This window comes from Chlamydotis macqueenii, chromosome 4, assembly GCF_036417535.1.
Source record: "Chlamydotis macqueenii isolate bChlMac1 chromosome 4, bChlMac1.mat, whole genome shotgun sequence".
Taxonomy (NCBI): domain Eukaryota; kingdom Metazoa; phylum Chordata; class Aves; order Otidiformes; family Otididae; genus Chlamydotis; species Chlamydotis macqueenii.
The window spans coordinates 30,944,075-30,950,074 of NC_141559.1; positions in this window are offsets into that span (position 1 = coordinate 30,944,075).

Here is a 6,000-nt window from a genome sequence, read left to right on the forward strand (position 1 = left end):
GGTTAATTGGAGTATCGCCTGTAGCCTCCCAGCTTATTTCCCGTTCCAAGATAGCTCTCTGGCCAAACAAGAAAATAAATTAGATCTCTTCTAAGTGTTTCTGAGAAGCAGGGGCTGCAGTCACCTTTTGACAGCTCCCAAGGGCAAGCTGTTATGCTCCGGTCATGGTGAAGCCCAAACTGCCTCAAACTGATATCACAGAAGCACTTCTATTTTTCTGTTTGGTGTTTTGTGGTTTTTTGCTGTTGTTTTTTTTTTCTTTTTTCCTTTCTTTTTCCTGTCCCTGGTTTGGAAAGATACTCAGTGCTGAATTACATCCCCTGTCATACATCCTGCCCACCACAATAACCCCAGTGAGCCTAAGGACTTCCTTGTGCGGGGGGAGCAAGCGGTGGGGCCCAGGGGTCAGGATCTGGCCAGCTACGCCCACCCAATTCACTTCGAGTCAGCTTTGTCAGCTGAACAAACCCCATGGCCAAGTTTACTCTTACTTGTCACCTCTTTTTTTCTCTTCTTAGAGCCCTGTTCTTCCTACAGTTGTGCCAATGGTCCTCACTTTTTATCAGCCCGTTTTTCCACCACACACGGTTTTCTGGTTTTCTCGCATTCTGCTCCAACTTCTGTTGCCATCGGCCTCTCTGCCTGGAGTTCGCTTGCCATGTCGGTGGTCAGACCAGTTTTTAAGCCTGTGGCTTTTGTCAGATTGAAATGTTAACCTCCTTGGTCTTCCTACTTTAGATAGCTAGCCATCAAAGCTCTTGATGTTGTAAAAGACCATAAATGATTTATGGACTTCTTTGTGTCCTGATTTCTTCTTTATTTTAGCTTATCAAGCCTTCTTAAATTTTTCTTTATTGATGCTTTTCTTTTTGAAGAAAAAGAAATACTTACTAATAAAATACTCCTTATTTATAATGTCTCCCAGAATCCTAATAAAATGTGTAAACTAAGGAAACAAGTGTATGTTATTACTGGACTCCTTTGTAGTGACTGAGTGGACGCATCTAGAGCCTGGTCATTCACTGAGAAGCTGCAAACTTGGCAAATCTGGATTATTCCCTCCTTCTCAGGTAAAAGACGGACCACCTACGTGGAGGCCACAGCCCATGCCACAGGTCAAACATTTCCTCCAAATCAATGAAACAGCAACTAAGTCTTTTCATGCCAGGGAACACAAGAAGCCTTTTGAGGAACTACAAGTTACATACATATCACGTTAAACATGGCTGGTTTTAGAGACTGAAACTAATCTGAAGCTTCTCAGTAGATCACAGCCTGGGCAGCTTCATCCTCAGTCCCACTGTGAAGCACTAGCCTCATTTTACAGATGGTAACCAGAGGCAATAAACATTTATACACATGAGGAATCAACTGTCAGATAAAGAATTGAAACCAGTTCTTCCAAATTCCTGCGCAGCTCCTAACTACTGGATTACCCTACCCCAGGCTGAAATAGCCCTTGCTGCTTCTTCAACCACAGCGATGCACAGGAAGAAAAAATTAAAAAAAAAAAATCAGATTTCATTCTTGACAAGAATGTTACAAGACTAATGTCTTCAGTCATCCACGCTCTTACCTCTTGAAGCGAGCTGCCTGCTTTAATTTCCTTTTCCTTAATGGCAGGGAACGGTTAATGCAGAAATCTCTGCCTTGGTGTGGTTTAATTACAGTCCATCAGCTGCACAGGAAGGGCTTGCTGAGTGATGGCTTTGAGCTACGTTTGACATAGACCACAAAGACCAATTAAGTAGGGTTTGGCAGGTAAACAGCCAAACTTTCAGAGTGATCCTTGCAGTTATTTATATTAATTAATGTCATGGGAGAAGAGGTGCAGCTTCACCCATAATCTTTTATGTAATATATTACCTTCGCAAGGGAAGGAGCGGGTGCAAGTTGTGGCACGAAAAGCGCTTTGCCCGGCAGGTCGGGAGCAGCCCGGCACATGGGTTGGGACAGACGTCACAGGGGGGGAGCAGGCAGCTTACCTGCGTTATTCCTACCAGCACCACTGTCCTGGTTTTGGCAGGGATGGAGTTAATTTTTCCTCTCAGTAGCTGGTATGTTTTGGATTTTGTGTGTGAAGAATGTTCATAAACACCCTGATGATACCAGTTGTGAATGAGACCAAGGACACCGTCCTGCTTTCCAAGTCTCGCTAATTTGCAGATGCAGGAAGCTGGGAGAAAGACAGACAGCATAATTGATCCAAACTGGCCAAAGAGAGTATTCCATGCCATAAACGTCATGCTCAGTATATAAGTGGGGGCAGGCGAGGGTGGGTATCTGCCTTCCTGGCATCCATCCTTCCTGCTTGTTTTTGCTGGCATCGTTCCCCCTACCTTGCTGGCTCCCTTTTGCTCCTTTGCTTGCTGCTCGGTTTTGTTTCCGTGATCGCTGCTCGGGACAGGCTGTATCGGTCATTGGGACATCGGGTGGTGAGAAAACACATATTGTTCACTTTGTATATTTTTTATATCCTTATATTCTGTTATTATTGTAGTTTTCCCTTTTATTTTAGTAAATTGTCTTCATCTCAACCCACGAGTTCTCCTTCCTTCCCAATTCTCTCCCCCATCCCCCTGGGGAGGGGGAGAGTGAGCGAGAAACTGTGTGGTGATTTGGGCTAAACCATCACAACCACTAATTCACACGAGCAGGGCTAATTCACACAGTCGTTTCCCAAGACAGGTCTGTTCTGCAGCTCAGGCAGAGGCACTTGGTAGATGCTGCTTGGGGCTCGGGCACCACGACCCTGTGTCACCTCCATCAAATCAAATAACTTCAGCCAGTTCACATAACCGAACTGATACAAAAATCAGTGTAGTCCAAACTAGTGAAATTCCAGTTCATCAACAGGTCTAACAATACATTTACAAACATAAAAGAAAAAAAAAATCAACATAGCTTTCCTGTTGTGTTAACTTAACTGACCTGAATTTTCTAACTATTTAGGTAAATCCATACAAAAACCTCCGCATGCAGAGAAACCTCTCTAGGCCTCTGTAACCACCTCTAGAGTTACATTTCTCAGGAAAAAAAAAAAAGAAAAAAGAAAAAGAAACCAACCATGAGAGCAGTAAGATCTGAGAACACGCCAAGGAAATCTTATTTTAGCTGCTGCCCACAAAAAGAGGGCTTACAGCAGCTAATAGCTATTCCCACAGTAAATAAAATGTCTAATCTTTACTGACAGAGCAGAATGAGGAAGGGAAAAAAAAACCACCAGAGAACCTTATATTTATACATTTTAAGAATTTGGACCAAATTTGCTCACACACAAACCAGCATCATATTTGTATGTGAATTACATTACAATGATTGATTTGTGAAAACACCAGTTCCTTGTTGGCTTTGCAAGGTTGGCTGCCACATAGATCTGGGTGTCACTGGCAAAAGAATGAAACCCACGTTATGCCAGTATTTTTGGCTGAAATGTTGTACATTAGTCAAGATGAGCAGGAGGGACAGAAAGGACCATAGGTACCTAAGAGCATCCTGCATCCCTAGCTGGCAGTCAGAAACTGTCACCTCTCTATGCAGTCCCTGGGTGGATCCAGGAGTCACATGAACATGAAACATCACGCAGCCCAAGCCTTCCCCTCCTGAGGTGCTACAGCATTTCTTCCCAATTGAATTTACATCTTAAAAGCACTTGTGCCTTTCTGGTCCCAGCTGTTCCCATCGGAAGGCTGTCCTTGCCTCTGTTTGTTTTAATGGCCAGCAACCTGCTTCTTATTTCCAGACTATGTTTAGTCACAGAGAAATTTAAATAGTTCTTCTCCCTCTCTGCTCTTTCACTCCCGAGTATTTTTAGATGGAAACCATATCCCTTGTCAACCTTAATTTTCCTGGGCTGACCAAGCTGAGCTTGCCTTGCCTCCGTTGGTAAGGAAAGATCGTGGCACTCCTGGTGATCTCGGTAGCCATCCTTTACACCTGTTCAGATTTGTATTTTCCTTGAACATGAGACATCAAAATCATACATAGCATCCTGAGGACACATCTTCTGTAATGGATTTACTGTTTCCACTGAAGACATCTCGTTTGACGTGTCCCAGACTGACATTTCCTTCTTCTCCAAAGAAAATCCTGTAAGTGCTCCAGAGGTACCGGTGTTGCCCAACTGATTCATTTTTTTCTCTACTTTTCTTCCATTTGCAGATTACTGATAAGTAATCTCCATATGCATGCTTTTGGCATATATGTGTCTGAATTTAATTTCGTTGCATTTTTGTTCTTCCCATAACATTTTTCAGATCTTCCTCCCTTCTGGTAGTACCTTACAACTTTTTGTCATCTACAAACATCATCAGCAAACTTGTAGTCTTTATGCCTAGTTCACTTATGAAAACATTAAGCAGGAATGATTTCAAGACCTTTTAATTTATATAACCGTATATTTATACAATTATATATACATACACATATAAACTGCATTAACCACCTTTCTGCCAGGTACTTTCTGTTGCAGGATCACCTCCTGCAGTCTTCCTGCTCACTTTGCATAAAAATGGTGGCCTTCAGCAGCATAAGGATTAGAGTGGGACATCAGATGCTGTCCTAAAGCCCAGACAGATGGGATCCTTTCGTTTACAATCACAGTGACAAAGAAAGCAGTGAGGTTAGTCTGACACCAGCTGCCTTTGGCGAGCCAAGAAGCCATGCTTGGAGGAAAGCGTGGAAATGCTGCAAGCGCTGTCTGAAGTGATGTTCAGAGTGGAGTCAGCAGGAGCCAAAGGCCACTCAGAGGTCTGAGTGAAAAAGGAAAGCGAGAGCACCAGTATTAAAATACAGAGAAGTTTCATGATGTCTTAAGATACAGAACATTATCATGCCAACGTTGACCAGGCAGCAGAAGTGGAGAACTTAGCAGTGTCAACAGCAGTTTGTTTCAAAAGAGGAGAGGGAACAAAAGAAAGAGAAGGAAAAGAGTATTTTAGAGTTTGGTTTAGACTTGTTAAAGCAAGCGTAAAGAACTCCGAGATTAAGGAAAGAGGGAAAGAAAGAAAGACCTGTTGTTGAGAGGCAAGTATCTCTTACCCATGCTTCCTATCAGCAAGGTGCTGGCCCAATATGGATAAACCAAAAATGTGGATATCTAGGTTATTCTCCAAGAGCTTATTTACTATACCTATGGAAATAACATATAAGCCAGTTCCTGTAGAGGACAAATGACACATAAACAACTGCAAATGAAGCAGGGCCTAATGCAATTGGCTTTTCGCGCCACCTTGTGCAGTCCGCAGCATCTGTGCGGCTACAGGTGGGACACATGGTCAGATTAATCAATCCAGGGATAAACAGGAGCTGACAGCACTTTGGAGGAGCATGGGCACTGGCTTGTGCTTTTCTTCTCTTTGTATGAGGACAATCCTCTCAAACACAGTGATACAATCCCCTCATTCTCCAAGCTCTCATTTTAAAGAAAATATGACAGTGACAGGAGGGTGGCATCAATCATCTTTGGCATGGTGTGCATGTTGAATGCGTGACCCAGGATGCACAGCAGTAGCTGTGGTGTCTGTGCTACATGATATAAACATATATTAGAGACTAATTAAAGCAACAGCTAGAAAGCTGGTGGAAGGAAAAAAAAAGTGAAAATGGAAGGTGGAAGAGCAAAAAGTTTTAGTCACTGCCCATTGCTTCTAAACTCATATTATTTCTGAAAATACAAAAGCAGAAAGCCAGTAAGGAATGATGATGCTGACAGAAAACCTGCAGCAAATAAAGGGCTATGCCAGCGCCCCGTGTAAAACCGAGCCTCCTGAGCACTGGAATTGAATCAGACAGCCATGTCCTAATGCTTCTGCTTAGTTCCACCATCAGCTTAACTGAAACTTCAAAGCCTGTTAAAATCAAGTAGACACTTTCTGTGGCTCCAGCTCCTGAGTTTAAAATTGGCACTGGGCTTTGTCTCGGATTTCGCCTCTTCCCCAGCCCTGTAGTTCGATACCCCTTGTTAGCCTAACCGGGATGGTTTCTGTCCGTCTCTCTGGA